Source organism: Manacus vitellinus, unplaced genomic scaffold, assembly GCF_001715985.3.
Source record: "Manacus vitellinus isolate BGI_N305 unplaced genomic scaffold, ASM171598v3 scaffold_101_pilon, whole genome shotgun sequence".
Taxonomy (NCBI): Eukaryota; Metazoa; Chordata; class Aves; order Passeriformes; family Pipridae; genus Manacus; species Manacus vitellinus.
Window position 1 is genome coordinate 844,993 of NW_021938802.1, and position 15,005 is coordinate 859,997.

The window sequence follows — 15,005 nt, forward strand, 5'->3', positions numbered from 1 at the left end:
CATTCTAAATATATTAATACAACAGCACACACAGGAGAAAAAGGCAAAGATATTATCAGACACTGGCTTACTTGTTTTGCAATCCTAGGATTTCCAAAAACCATAAAACCCGACAATGGCCTTGCACATTGTTCTGAAAAAATCAAAATATTTCTCACAGATTGGGGCATATTCCATTCCACAGGTATACCGCACTCACCCACAGGACAAGCGATTGTAGAAAGAGCACATAGCACACTGAAAGAAATGCTTCAAAGACAAAAAATCAATACTTGATTGTCATTGGTTGGAAGATCATATGACTCATTTGAACACTGATACCTTGTTTATTAAAGTTAATTCTTCTCTGGTACTCATCCGTGTCTGAGTGGGGTTCGTGCCTTATTCACCACCTCAAACTTATGTCCCTTCATGTTATAACCACACCTACCACATAGGGAAATTTCTACAAAAGAGCAAAAGCCATTACTTCTATAAAGCTTGTGACTTCATTTTGAGAGTTTAGTTTGCAGATAGTTTTTCTCTAAGTCAATACAAGATTGACAAGTAATAAAAATCATCTGATCCTGGAAAAATTATACAATCATTTATTAAGTTCTAGCTAGAAAAATCATGCTTGTTATATAAATTATGCTGTCACAATCTTTCTCAACCATGGTTTCACTGTCTCTCCTAATGATATAAATCTGCTTTCAGATGGAAACTAAAAAATTATTAAAAAATATAAATGACGATGGTTAGTAAAATCAAGTATACCAGGCTGTGTGATTAAAGTCCAATGAAACTAGCTTTTGAATTGCCGATGAAAACATACTTCTGTTTAGATCAGGAGCTGTAGCCTCAAACCTTTATTTCCAAATGATACCAAGAAATATTTTTCTGCTTTTGCCTATGTAGAAATTTAGCTAAGCACCTTTCAGAAAAAATATATTTTGGTATGAATATACAAAATATCATCTGTGTATGTAACATTTACCATCTGTGTGGATGAACTCATCTGTTTTTATTTGCATTGTTATATCTTTACTAGCTGTATAGATTTGGGTAGGAGAAACATATCTATAGAAAGTAGGAAGACAAGTGAAAATAAATAAGAATAGAAAATAAGAATGAAAGTAATCACCACTGTCTGTATCAACCATATCTTTTAAAAATTATATTATTTTAAAATAATTTGAAGTAGGGTGGGGGTTTTTTTCTTATACAACTTTTATTGGAAGGTTCCTCTGAAAGTGTCATCTTTGTGCTGTGGAAAGTTTTCTAGAGATGTATATCAAAGCAAACATCTTTCGGCTTTGGAGTTCTTGTTATTCTGCTTTCTCCTTCCTCTTATCTACATATCATCAGCAAAGCACAGGTATGACCCATTTGTCTGTTTTTAGTACAGGCCACAATTCATATGTTAATTTTTGTTTTTAAGAATGATCCTTATTTTCTCAGATCATCCTTATTTAATTGAGTATATTACAATGTATTTAAAATATCCTAAATAAGATTTATCAACATCATTCTTTCAGAATTCTTATTCTTAATATTATTATTCTGCTAACAAAGAGAACTGATTATCTTGTGGTATTAGTCCTCATCAATAACACCTTTTATTTTTATAAAGTTTAGTTCAAGGTATACTAAATGCATAATTTTTCATTTTAGTAAATTCAGTCATTCAGATTTGAATTTTGGGGACAAATGGGGATAAATATGTGTTAGGAACTAAAATCAGAACAAAATATTTCTGCATTTGAAAACAAAACAGAATTTCAATTAAAGTCTTTCAAGGCAGAAAATTAATTAATGAAATGTGTTACATTTCTCAATCATTAGGGCAAAATATGTTAATTAACCAGAATAATTAAAAAAAAATTACATAGTTTTTAAGGTTGAATACTGCTTCATGTTGCCAACAATGCACGTGTGAGTCTTTTATTAGACATTTGATATAGCTGAAGCCTACTGTTACATCTGATCATCACCAGTCAAATAAAGGACGTTAATGTTAAGACATGACTAGTTAATTAGCACTATCTGCTTCATGATCAGATGCCAGCCTACCAGCAGCAAATGAGTTGTGAAGATGGTATTCAAATAAAACAATTAGATTGTCTCATAAAGCTTTGAGGCTGGTACTTAGGCAGTTTCTCATGATCATAAAAAGCTCTAAATACACTTAGGCAGAGCACATACAACGTGATCTAACCATGAGATGTGTACTTGAACCAAAAACTATTTTGGGAAACAAGTTTGGGAATTTTTATGGTACACCTCAAGGTGAATTAAACACACATTTATGCTTAAATATAAAAAGAAAAATTTAATTAACATTATGTGGTTTGACATGGAATCTGCAAAGATGTGTCACAAGAAGTTTCCTTATAAACACTTCATAGAAACATAGAATGTCTTGTGTTGGAAGGGACCTTAAATATCATCTTGTTACAATACCTCTGTCATGGACAGGGACATCTTTCACTACACCAGGTACCTGTCCTTGAACACTTCCAGGGATGGGGCAGTGTGGTGGATTGACCTTGGCTGGCCACTCAGCTGCTCTATCACTCCCCTTCCCAGCCAGACATGTAAGACAGAGAGAGAGTAAGACGGAAAAACAACTCGTTTTTTGGGTGGGGATAAGGCAGTTTATTTAAAGTGAAAGCAAAGCAGAAGCTTGCACGCGCAAAAGCAAAGCAAAAGATAGCAGGGTTTATTCTCTATTTCCCATCAGCAGCAATGATCGGCCACTTCCAAGAAACAGGGCTTCAGCACATGCAACAGTTCCTCAGCAGGCAGCCATTGGAGACAATGAATGTCTACCTTCCTGATCCTTTCCGTAGGTTTTATATCCGAGCTGACACCATATGGTATGGAATATCCCTTCGGTCAGTTTGGGGCAGCTGGCCTACTTTGGTCCCTGCCCAGGATCTTGTCCTCAATTGAGGAAGGAATGTTGCAGTGCTGATGCTGTGCTCAGCAGTAGTGTATTAGGGTGGGTTCGGACCATACTGAATCCTGAAAACTATGACTGCGTTGCAAGCTCAACAAAACTGATATGTATTACCAAGAGGTGGCCAACAAAATGAACAAACCGAAAAGGGAGGAAGGAGGAGAGAAATAAGGCCCCAGCATGTTACCTCCCCAGATACCCAACTGTTGTCCATAAAGTTATCTTACTGACCTAGTATGCCTATGATTACCCATAGCAGAAGCTGCATCCTTGGATAGTCAGTAAGTTCACAAACTGGCAGGCGTCCCCGCCAAAGGTAACGTTGTCCTTGATGTGAAGCTAGCTCCACTCCAAGAAAGCGCTATCTGCTTTTATACAATTAATTGAGTGACCTCAGCCTAGGCAGGAGTGATCATCACCGCCCAGCCAGAGGCCCTCAGTCCCACCCCCTATTATGTAAGTGCATCTCTTCTGCACATGCGTGAGAACTTCGGAAATCCCCTAACGCACACACAGTATGCTTTGGGGGTCTTTCTTAATCAAGTCAGGGGTCCAACTTCCTCCCCTCCTCTTCAATTTCTCCTTTAAATGCCCTTGGTAGACAATGAACCAATAGTAGAACACCAATTAAAATAGTTTATACAGAAGTTTTCCCTCCAAGGATGAATTCACTGTTTTATCAGTGAACTTGGCAGAGAGAATATAAACTACTAAAGGTGGTTGGGGCCAAACACAGACCAAAAGTATCAGCGTAAATTCACCCTGCTACAAGTAGCCAAAACACCAGTGTGTTTTCGACACCCTTCTAGCTATCAACGCAAAGCACAGCACTGTGAGGGCTGCTGTGGGGAAATGAACTCCAGCTCAGCCTGACCCAATACAGGCAGCCTCAGTTTCTCTGGGCAATTTGTTCCAGCCTCATAGTAAAGAATTTCTCCCTAGAATCTGAGTATATCCTCTTTCAGCTTAAAGCCATTGCCTCTTGTCCTATCACTACATGCCCTTGTAAAAAGTCCTTCTTCAACTCAACCCCCTTTAGATACTGGAAGGTGCTATAAGGACTCATCAGATCTTTCTCTTCCCCGGGCTGAACAGGCTCTCTCAGCCTGTGTTCATGACAGATGTGCTCCAGCCCCTCCTGATCATCTCCCTGGCCCTCCTCCAGACTGGCTCCTCAGGTCTATATTCTTATTATGTTGGGGGCCCCAGAGCTGGGTGCAGCACTCCAGGTAGGTTTTGACAAGAGCAGACCAGAGGGCAAGAATCACCTCCTTTGACCTGCTGCCCACATTTCTTCTGATGCAGCCCAGGGCATGGCTGGCTCTCTGGGCTGTAGGTTTGCACTGCTGAGTCATTACGAGTTTCTCATCAATCAAAATTCCCAAGTTCTTCTCCACAGGCTGCTCTCTCAAATGAATGATCCATCTGTCAAATCCATGTTTTCTCAGTTCTGAGATAAAATGTCATACAAGCAGCACCAACCCTGAAAGTAGTTTTCTGTGTGACCTCAGCTCAACTGTGGGTCCATTTCCCAGCCCTGTTTTGCTACCTATATGTGGGCCTTGATCTTGGTTTCCTGAGTGCTCCTATTCCAGAATGACTACAAGACAATGGTGAAGATTTTTCTTATCTCAATACCACAGGAAACCTCTCTCCCTTCCAAGGAATCTACTCTGTCTGTGACATTCCTGTTTCTAGCCAGTTTAACCCCTTCTTGCATTATGGCCTTCTAACTGGTTGTGCCAGTTCATTTGTGTCAGGTCACAGATTCCCACTATTAAGATGGTACAATTAGAATTTCCCCTTCAAACTTCTCAGACAGTGTGACAAATATACATTATATTCTTCGCAAAAGAAGAGTCTGACAAATCAGGAGCCCAGTATTTGATGATTTTTGAAGAGTTATGTGCATGATTCACAGAAGTTGAAGAATCTCAGGATAAATAGCTCTTAATAAAATGTTTATTTGACTTTGAAAAATACCTCAGTAGCACGAGTAGCTACTAACTTTTGGAAAAGATTTGTTTACCTAAAGCAAGGATGACAGAAAGAATCATCTTACTTTACTACAGCATCATTCATCACAAATGGCAAAGGAATGTGCAGTGCTCCAGTAAAACTCAACATAAACCAGGGATACCATGTTTGTGGCAGGACACAGTTAACTGGCAGAAGAAATAGAAGCAATTCTGCATCACCAGTTTCTTCTGTATTAGAGATTCAAATTTAAATGGTGGAAATTTTTCAAAATTGGAATTCGTCAAAATTAGAATTTGTCAAAATTAATATTGATGCAATCTATCTTCTTTTATTTCAAACCCTGAACTATTGGTTCTTTGTTATAATTGAAAACATTTCAACTAAATAAAAACATAACCTAGGTATCACATTTTTTGAACTAGTCTGAAGTGACTGTTGCATTGAAGCTTCTCAAGAAGCCATGATGTCTTAGATTGATGCCATGATGTCTTAGATACCATCTCATATTCCTTTTTGCTCTGTATACCTAAAATTACTGGGAAAAATGCTAAATTTAATGAAAAAAAGATCATAAATTATATGAAAAACAGTACACTAGCTCCACTGTGAGTGATCTTTCCTTTTTACAGTGCATTAGTCAACCCCACCCAACCCAATCCCTTTCTATTCAGTGCAATTAAGTATAAAAGTTTGAATTAGAAAGTGGTAAAATATCTCACCCTACAATAAACCTTTGTTAGCATTAAAGTGCTATCCCAGGATATTTTTCTCACCCCTCAGAATCATTGGCAGCATATTTCAAAGCAATGTAAAAGTATTTTGAGGAAGTTTCCCATATAGGACAAAATTTCCAAGGTAAGAGTCCAACAACTGGTTATGTGACAATTCGGAGAGAGTAGCAGAAGGACATGAGAAGACTGAGGAATTCTTCTCTAAGTAGCCTTACAATTAGCAGCCCCCTTAATGTCCTTCACTTTAAAAAATTACATTTATGGATGGTATTACTGCTGTAGAATACTCTCTTTCAAAAACAGTCTGGAAGTAACATACAGGTGACATTGAGGAAATATTTAACTGTCTTTTTAAAGTCATAATCCCTGCAATATAATTTTATTAGTAAATTTCTTCCATTTTTCATTTAGACATTCTCTAGTATTATGAAGTGTGACAGGTGCATTTGACCCCTTAACCAAATAAGGAGCAGTTTGGTACAGGTTCCAAAGGAGGTGAAGTCCTGAGCCACAACTGCATGAAATACTCCTCTAGAAAAACCACAAAGTAGGAGAGTGGCACAGTGAGCATCAATGCCCATGAGCTCGAAACGCTGTAAATGCAATTAACACATGAATAGTTGGTGGCTTTTCCAAGACTCATTTGTCAAGGAACAAAGAAAGTTAAGGGCACAAGGAGTCTCATGTATACTTTTCCCACTGTATGCAACTTGATTATGAGCCAACCACTTTATTCCACAAATACTAGAGACTGAGTGAGTCTTCTTCGAGTTCCCTGTGTAAGACAGCATGGCTGCACAGCGGTGATCTCCCCTGGAGCTGAAATGCTTCTCAAGGTTGGTCTTCAAAGTGGAGAGACTTTCTGACAATGACAGATTTTTGTATGAGTCCAGTCTGAGTTCTCTCTAAATTACAACTGTAATACCTGCCAGGTGATTCTGCCCTTGAGCAGTGATGCCTCTCAAGGTAGGAGATTCCTTACTTGAGATAAGAGATTCCTCCTTAACAAGACAGAGAGAACCCTTACTCACAGCAGATCCTTGGCAAGTGACTAACAGCATGCTGAATTCATGCTAAGAAGTCCATACTCAATATTAGCTGTTACAGACCTTGTATAGATAACCTATTGGGTGTAAACCATTGTCCAAGTCTGAGACCAAGATGAGATTTTCTACATCTAAGCTTCATCTAGAATTTAGAAATCAAGGGGGTCCATCCTGAACCTTGTGACCTGATGGGAGAGTTTCCCTTACCCTTTTGTGTCTCTGGTCTCTGTGTAAATAATTCTAGCTAGATTCTAATTTGATTCATTTGTGTGTTTCTTCCACATTGTAAGTAATCAAGTGAACCTTACTGTCAAATTCTGTTAAGTCATAGTTTTACAATATCATATTAAAACCAATTTTGCTATTACCTTTGAGGGTGAATTTTTTTAATATCTTAAATCACTCATCTGCAAAATATATAATATATTCAGTATATAATAGTTGATTTGTTTACCCAAAAAAATGTATATATGACCTAACACTTTTCCAACTGGCAACATATTAGAGAGTGGCAGGAGCAAGGGAACCCACTGAGAACAAATTGAATGTTGTTTTCAGTTCTGGATAAACAAAGTTGTAGCACAATATTAAAAAAAAACAAACAAAACTGAATAAGGCATAACTGTGTAAGCTAGTATAGTGTTACCTTCCAGTATTTATCTGTCCGAATGAGAAAATAATTATGTGAATAGCAGCAGCTGTACTTGATGCTCTGCATGGAAGATAACTTGTTTCATATCCTGCCTCTACTACCAAATAACCTTCACAGTCAAGAGCTTGGATGCCATTGACAGGACCATGAATATTTATTTGTGATGAGGCAATGAAACAGCTTCCAAATGTGATACTTCAAAAAGAATTTTTTAGACACTGCATGCAGTACAGTTCTGGATTTCAGACTGTCTGACTGCGACGGTATTTTCTGAGTCAATTTCTTTAATATATTGTTGTATAAATAAATAGGTAGATAGATAAATAGATAGATAGACAGATAACTTGAGTTGAACATTCATGAGCTTTTCAGAAATTTTCCACTTGAAAAAAACAGCATGAACTCTGCTTGAATAATATATTACTAGTGATTTCTGCTCTTTCAGTTTTCTGGCCTTGATTGCATGAATACATGTGCATTTACTAAGATACTCATCCATACATAAGTCTACACATTGGGACCTAAAAACACTTTCCCAATTATTATTGCATAGGTAAAATCTCACTTCAAGATTGTTTTATTGTGTGGTGCTGATTACTTTACATCTCTCCTGCTATAAGTTTCTGCAGACACATCTATTCTTTGTACTGTCTTTCAAAGCATTGGTCACCAAAACTGTATAATTGTAGCTACCGATTTAGGTAAAAATACCTCATGTCATCCAGTTTTCATGAGGATTTAAAAAAAAATATTCAGTGAGTCTGAATTTTGTGTAGCCATTTACTTGAATAACTTCCACCTAGTTTTACTCTAACTCCTAGAACTTAATTGATTCATTTATTAAAATTACCCTAGTAGTGGACAGCTTATTTTACACAAGAGTTCTACAATGAATTCAAAGTAATAATCAGCCCAGATTGCTTCTGAATGCTTTGCTCTGTGATCAGAGATTTGCAAGGTAAACAGTGACTATATGTTAACATAGGTTTAAGCTGGACATTGATATCTAGAGAAAAATAAGCAGGAAGGTGAATGAAGCAGTGGATACATTTCTGAGGAATGAAGTCAGTAGATTGCAAGTGACAGGTTCAATTACTGGTCTGTGGACCAGTGACACATCTACCTTAAACTCTGAGTAATGGACAGTAGAAAAGGGATGAATAACTCTTAAGATCTGGAGGAAATATGTAACCATTTGGGCAGAAAATTAGCAATTACATTTTGTGCCATCGGTAATAAGTATTTCAACAAAGATCTTAGGTTAACATCAGATCATGTGACAGTATATCAACCATTACACCTGTGTTCAATCAGCAACCATATCCCTCAATGTGATACTGAGCTGTTTAGTTCAAATGTGGCTTGTTCAGTGATAGATAAGGTGGCTGATATCTGCTACAAAAGTATTCAAAATCAATTTATTTCATAGTCATGATGTTGACTGTTGAAAGATTTCAATTTTTTTAAATGTATGCATTGATAATTTATCTCTTCATGCTCTGTTCTGAAACCCCATCGCATTCCTCTCCAAACATACACACTGCCACATATGCCCCTCATAAACCACTACAAATAGATAATCATGGTAGATATGCAAGTAATATGTTTGCTAGTAATAACTATGCTAGTGGTAAATCAGCTTATTGAATTCAGAAAAAAGGAACTCCAGGCATTTTCACCTCAACATGGAGTCAAAATCACAATATGGAAGCTGAGTTTGTTACCATTACTATTCCACGGAAGAATAAAATTTAGTATCAAAAGCCAAACTGATGAGCATCTAATCAATATAAAATAACACATTAAAATAGAACAGGTTTATAAATTCTATGCCTCTGTTTTCACTTTCTAAGCTGCACATTTTTGAAGGGATTTTAAAAAGTACTGTGAGTGTTTTCATCAGTTTTCGTCAGAAATGAGAATAAGTTTTCACCAGAAAATAATCCTGCCTATACACCTAAGGACAGAAAAGGTTTTTCCATGATGGTTGGTTTCTCAATGTTGTTTGTTTATGTGTTCTTTTTCAGATTTGTTGTTTGTTTGTTTGTTTTTCCTTGATGTGTGTTTTGGTTCTTTTATTTTTTGTTTTGTTCTGATTTTAATTCCCACTCTTAATGTCTTTCAGAGTTAAGTTCATATTGCTGGCAGAAGTGAGATTGTAGCTTTTGTCAGCACACCTAGCTACATGTAAAACACACTGTTACTACTCCCACAGTGCAGAAGTGATTCCAAACTGCCTGGTTGTCTGTGGGACCTGGAATAGTATTCAGGTATTCTAAGCTCCTCACCATTACAGTTTCATTGGCAATACCTTGGATTGAGGTATCATTAAAGCATGTGGTGCAGACATACTCTCAGTACAGTCCTTCCAGAACACATCCCTGTTCAGTATGAACTGGAGATCATGAAAAGAAAAATAAGCAAACAAAAAACTAAAGCAAACACAACAAAATGTAAGCAATGAAATGTATAGGACAGTTATTACACAACAATATTTATGTTGACACTAGCTAGCTCCACATTAAGTGTTTCTACACACACACCAGATTCCTTTGACTTTGAGGAAATATAAGAATTCCAAGTATTCTGTTCCTGTTCAAGTATTTCCTAATTTTGCCTTATTTACCTTTCAGTTTCAAATACATTTCATAAATATAAAAATCATGTTTTTTCAATACCTCAGTTTGTATTATGTAGCAACTGCAAGAGAAATGCTTGTTAGGAAAAATAGGGTGATGTCTACCAGCACTAGGACATTCTCTGTAAGAGGTGGGAAACAGTGGTCAGACGGGATCCACTGCTGGCTGCCTGTCGCTGATAATGTCGGAACGGCCAAAGCGACACGAAAAAGGTTCCAGCAAAGTTTATTCCAAGGAAAAAGCAGGGACAGCCACCCGGGGCTGCTGCACAGCCCCTTAAGTACAGTTTTTGAACACACGTAATGCACACGGATAGGACAGTTCAAACTTTCACACCAGAATTCTTACAGCTAATAGGTGCATTTTCTAAACTCTACTTTCTCACCACAACTTTGCTCTTTCTCAAAACAGCCCAGTTCTTTCCCACAACAGTCCCGAGCACCTGCTCTTATTTTTCTCTCATGTTGATGTTCTTCCCAACCACTCTCATTCAAAACAGGTCCTTGTTCTCATGAGACAGTGCTCCTGTTCTCATGAGACAGTGTTCTCTGTTCCCACAGGACAGCTTCTTCAGGATGCATCAGTATGTTGTCAGGATCAGGGCCTCCATTTTCAGTCCTCTCTTTCAGTCCATCTCAGGGGTATACTTTGATCTGGTCAACATCTATTGCTTCGTCAGTATGTGCCAAAGTGCTGACAGACCCGCTGTCACCCCTGACAGCTGCCTACTTCCCAAACCACTTCTATATTAGCCTTGTGGCTTCTCTACCTGATGACAACTGCCTGTACAACGTACAAAAATTGTCTTTGAAGAGCTATGCATTTTTGTCTATTGCCTTGCTGATTTTGCCTTGCCTCTTGCCACATGCCTGAGTGCTGGATAGGTGAGGATGGAGGGGCATTTTACCACAACGGATTTATAGGTGTTACACCTCTCCACTAGCAACTGGTTGTTACAAAAGGTTACTTTCTTTTTCTACCATTTCAGTGGTTCAAAAAGAGTGGGAACACAGCTGATGACACCACCCATCTATCCTGGCCCTGAACAATTCCAGGGATAGGGCAGCCACAGCTTCTCTGGGCAACCTATTACAGTGCCTCACCACTTTAACAATAAAGAATTTCTTTTTAATATCTGATCTCAAACCTACCCTCTTTCAGTTTAAAGCCATTGCCCCTTGTCCTATTACTACATGCCCCTGTAAAAATTCTCTCTCCCGGCCTCTTTTAGGCCCCCTTCAGGTAGTGGAAGGTTGCCTCTAAGCTCTCCACAGAGTCTTCTCCAGGCTGAAAAGCCTGTATCTCAATCTGTCTTCATAGCAGAAGTGCTCCAGCCCCTCCTAATCATCTTCTTGGCCTTCCTCTGTATTAGCTCTGGCAGGTCCACGTCCTACTAGAGGCCCCAGAACTGCATGCAGTAATGTAAAAAGACATATTTCATCTCTGCAATGCAAGTATAAATATAGATGAAATATGGGAGACAACCTGGTGTGGAATACATCTATATATTTTTACTTATGTGTACTTTTCCATAATAACTTCAAGCATTATTCTAAGAAATTCACAGGATTTTGGTATATATCTTGGTAACCATTTGCATGGCATATATTTTCAATTTCTTACAACTTTAGTTTGTAAACATCACTAAGAACCACTTTCTTGATGATGAGTATGTGTACAATTTTGAAAAAGTGTATGTGACATAACTCTCACAAGTAGTTTCATTGACTAAATGCATTTGGTACATGAATTGTAGGATCTGATGTCACCTGGCATATCAGGATGCTGCTGAAATCCAGAATTTGCTTATACGGTGTAGTAAAAAAAAAAAAAATCCAACAGTTCCATAAGAAAGATCTACAAAAGGTCCCTGGAGATGTTTTCAACTGAATAAAAGGTTTCTTGACACCCTTGCAAGAGTAGAAGACAAAAGCAGACAATTAATTGTTGATTGTGAAATGACTGCATGCCCACAGAATCAGGCTTTTCCTTCTAGAATTGTCTGTTATATCATCCTGGTACCAGGAGGATTATAGCAGTTAACTAGTACAAAAGGACTGAAAATTTGTCTCAAATCTCTCCCTATGCTGGAGCACAGATTTTGCTTTCAAAGCAAGAACTGGTATCACCTGTGTACCTAAATGTTGTCAGGGGACCACACCTTTGTAAGGATCTTATCTTGGCTTATCCTGGTACCTATATTACTCGTAATTTTTCAGAGTCACAGAAATGACAGTTAATTTAGTTTCATTTATATTTCTCTGGCACATTACCACGTCATTACTGGACAGTTTTGAGCATTTATTTCAGTACTGATAATTTTTAACTTTATAACCTACTATCTGTAAGCAGGCATTAGAACATTCAGTTCATTAAAAAGGGAAAAAGGATTTTGTCCATCTCAATATTTCCCATGCTTGGATTAAAGCCCTAGTTTTCCATGCTTTTATCATGATACTTTTTGCTCCTTAAGAAATCATGATGTCTCATGAATACATTTATTACCATCACATCAATCAGTTATTTTCCCCGATTATATAGTCAGTGCTTTCTTTCACACTTTGCATTAAGTAGTTTGTAATTCTCTAATTTTGCTCTCTTCTTAATTTTGGCTTTTATCCAGAAACACACTTAAACATGGGCTTGTTTTCCTGACTTCAGTGAAACTACTTATGCAGTAGTTACGTCCTTGTTGGAACAGGACCTTCTAGTTATAAGCCTTCATTTTTAAGTCTGCTACAATTATGAATAATTTATTTCTTTTAATTTATCATTCACTTCTGGGACTGTAAAAATGTAAAATACTTCACAGATTCCTCTCTATTTAAGAATAAACACAGATTGCTTCTCCTTTTTTGTAAAGCATGGATTTATTGGCTAGACAAAACAAATACAAAGTGTCATTTTCATTGAATTATTTAAAAAAGGCATGAATAAATGAAAGGAAACATTTTGCTTTGATCATCGAGTGGCTGTGCAGCTGAAGACTAGAAACAGCCAAGCTTTGACTTGAGTATGATACGTGATGTACTGACAGCAATTCACTACCATCTCAATAGCATCTTTGTTACCATCTTAACTGCTTGGTACAAATTTGAAGCAGGTTGAAGGCCTTTACCCAATTTATAGAGGACAAGTCAGCAACAAAAATCCACCAAGACAACAACTGGTGATTTCAGAAGACAGTCCAAGAGTTCAGTGTTTACCATTTTGATTCACTGTTTCTGATTGTCAATACCTGCAAATGGAGTGAAACAGAGAAGGAAGAAAATAGCAGTAGATAAGATTTACTTATTTAATCCTTAATCAGAAACTCCTTGAGGATATTTCTAAAATTGCTTATCTGAATTTATCTTTGATTGAAAAAAAGCAAAAACATTATCTCTTTTTTTTCTCATCAAGAAAAGTGTTATTCCTTATTCTTGGTAGACTGCAAATAATTTCATGGACCATATATAAGCTATATTCTAAAGAAATGTTTTAGACACTCAGATGCTGTAAGTCTCATCCATTTCTTAGAAACAAAATGCTACATTTAAATATTTACTTTTATGGATACAGAATAAATAAGTCATTAAAGAGTCTCCTTTCTCTTTAGGCTTCAAGGTTGTGCTTAAAGAACATTTTGTGAAAATAACGCACCCAACACAAGTGTTGCTTTCCCAGAGATCATGAAAGGCAACTGCCATTCTGAAAGGTTGAGCATATAATCCATATGACTAACCATGCTCTATAATGATGGAATGAATTTATTTTATTGAAAACACATCTGAAATATAGATTAGCAGAATTGAATATCATCTATATATCCCATCTCTAACTCATGAAAACATCAATCTAGCAATTCATTATTATTTAAACATTTAACAAAACTCACCACATCATGTGATGCGTACAGACTCCAAATTAAGCATACTTCTAGACTGTATATGTTGCAACCAAGGGAGAAAAATGTGATCCAGGAATTCTTTGAATCTGTTTATAAGAGGAGGTTAAATGATGTAGGTGTAATAAGAGGATGATGCAGAGTAAGGAAACATTGACTTCTACTACCCCTGTCCCCACAGACGGTGAGCTAACATTCAAAATTACTGACCATGCATTTATAATTTAAAAGCTGCTGGTTACTTTTAGGTAATTTCATTTAAGTCCAAATTTTAATTATATGCAGATACATGCAAGGCAAATTTCATAAGAATGTAGATGTCTAGACATGGACATTTTAAATCTAAAATATTTTTAACAGGTCTCTCAACAGACGTTGTCAGCAGGGACTGTGTTATTACTGAATTAGATTTTTCACACAGTTTTAGAGCACCCACACCATACATACCTAATCTCCATTGCACTCATTATGTCAGTAAATCAGCCCTTTAGAGATAGATGTGATGTTTTGATCCCTCAGTGAAGTGAAGAATTTCAGTCTGGGCTTGGTGTTGGGGCTTTGCTCCAGACCTATGACATCAAAAAAAAGTTAATAGGTATAGAATGCATAAGGTGGGATTTATTGCCCCTGAAATTAAATTTGTCTAACTCCTGTAAAAGATAATCCAAGAATTTGGGAAAAATCCTTTCACTGGATAATTTGTGAAGACATAATCTGCGTCTTGGGGAGAAATCAGTTTATTGTGACTTCTATTTCAGTTTACTATAAAATAATTTGTGAACAAAGAGCATTCTGAAGATTAAGAGACTGTATTAAGATATCAAAAATAGCATGAAAACTCTTCGAAAATGTACTGTTCTTGCTGAGTAATTCTTATAAGAGACAGTGAAATCTTTTGGGAGCTATTTAAGAATCTGCTTGGCTGGGTATTTTTTCTCCTTTCTCAGCAGAGTTTGTAAATGAGAATTATCCTTCCATTAGGAAAAAGGCATGTGAAGATTATTGAGATTTACTATATTTCCTCTCTTTTTCAATACACATTCAGTCTTTTAAAATATTAGGTCTTATTGTAAGCTTTGTCTCAGAGCTAGTATAAAATAATTTGACTGTAGTTTTCAAATTTTATTTAA

The 15,005-nt window shown here is 36.9% G+C and overlaps 1 long non-coding RNA gene across 1 annotated transcript; it reads right to left on the minus strand.

Moving 5' to 3' along the window:
- Positions 1–12,935: 12,935 nt before the first annotated feature.
- Positions 12,936–14,428, minus strand: LOC108643464. Its single transcript, XR_001922929.1, has 3 exons — positions 14,323–14,428; positions 13,867–13,964; positions 12,936–13,227 (listed from the first exon to the last, which is right to left on the minus strand). It is a non-coding gene; the product is annotated as an uncharacterized LOC108643464 (long non-coding RNA).
- Between the last annotated feature and the right edge of the window lie 577 nt (positions 14,429–15,005).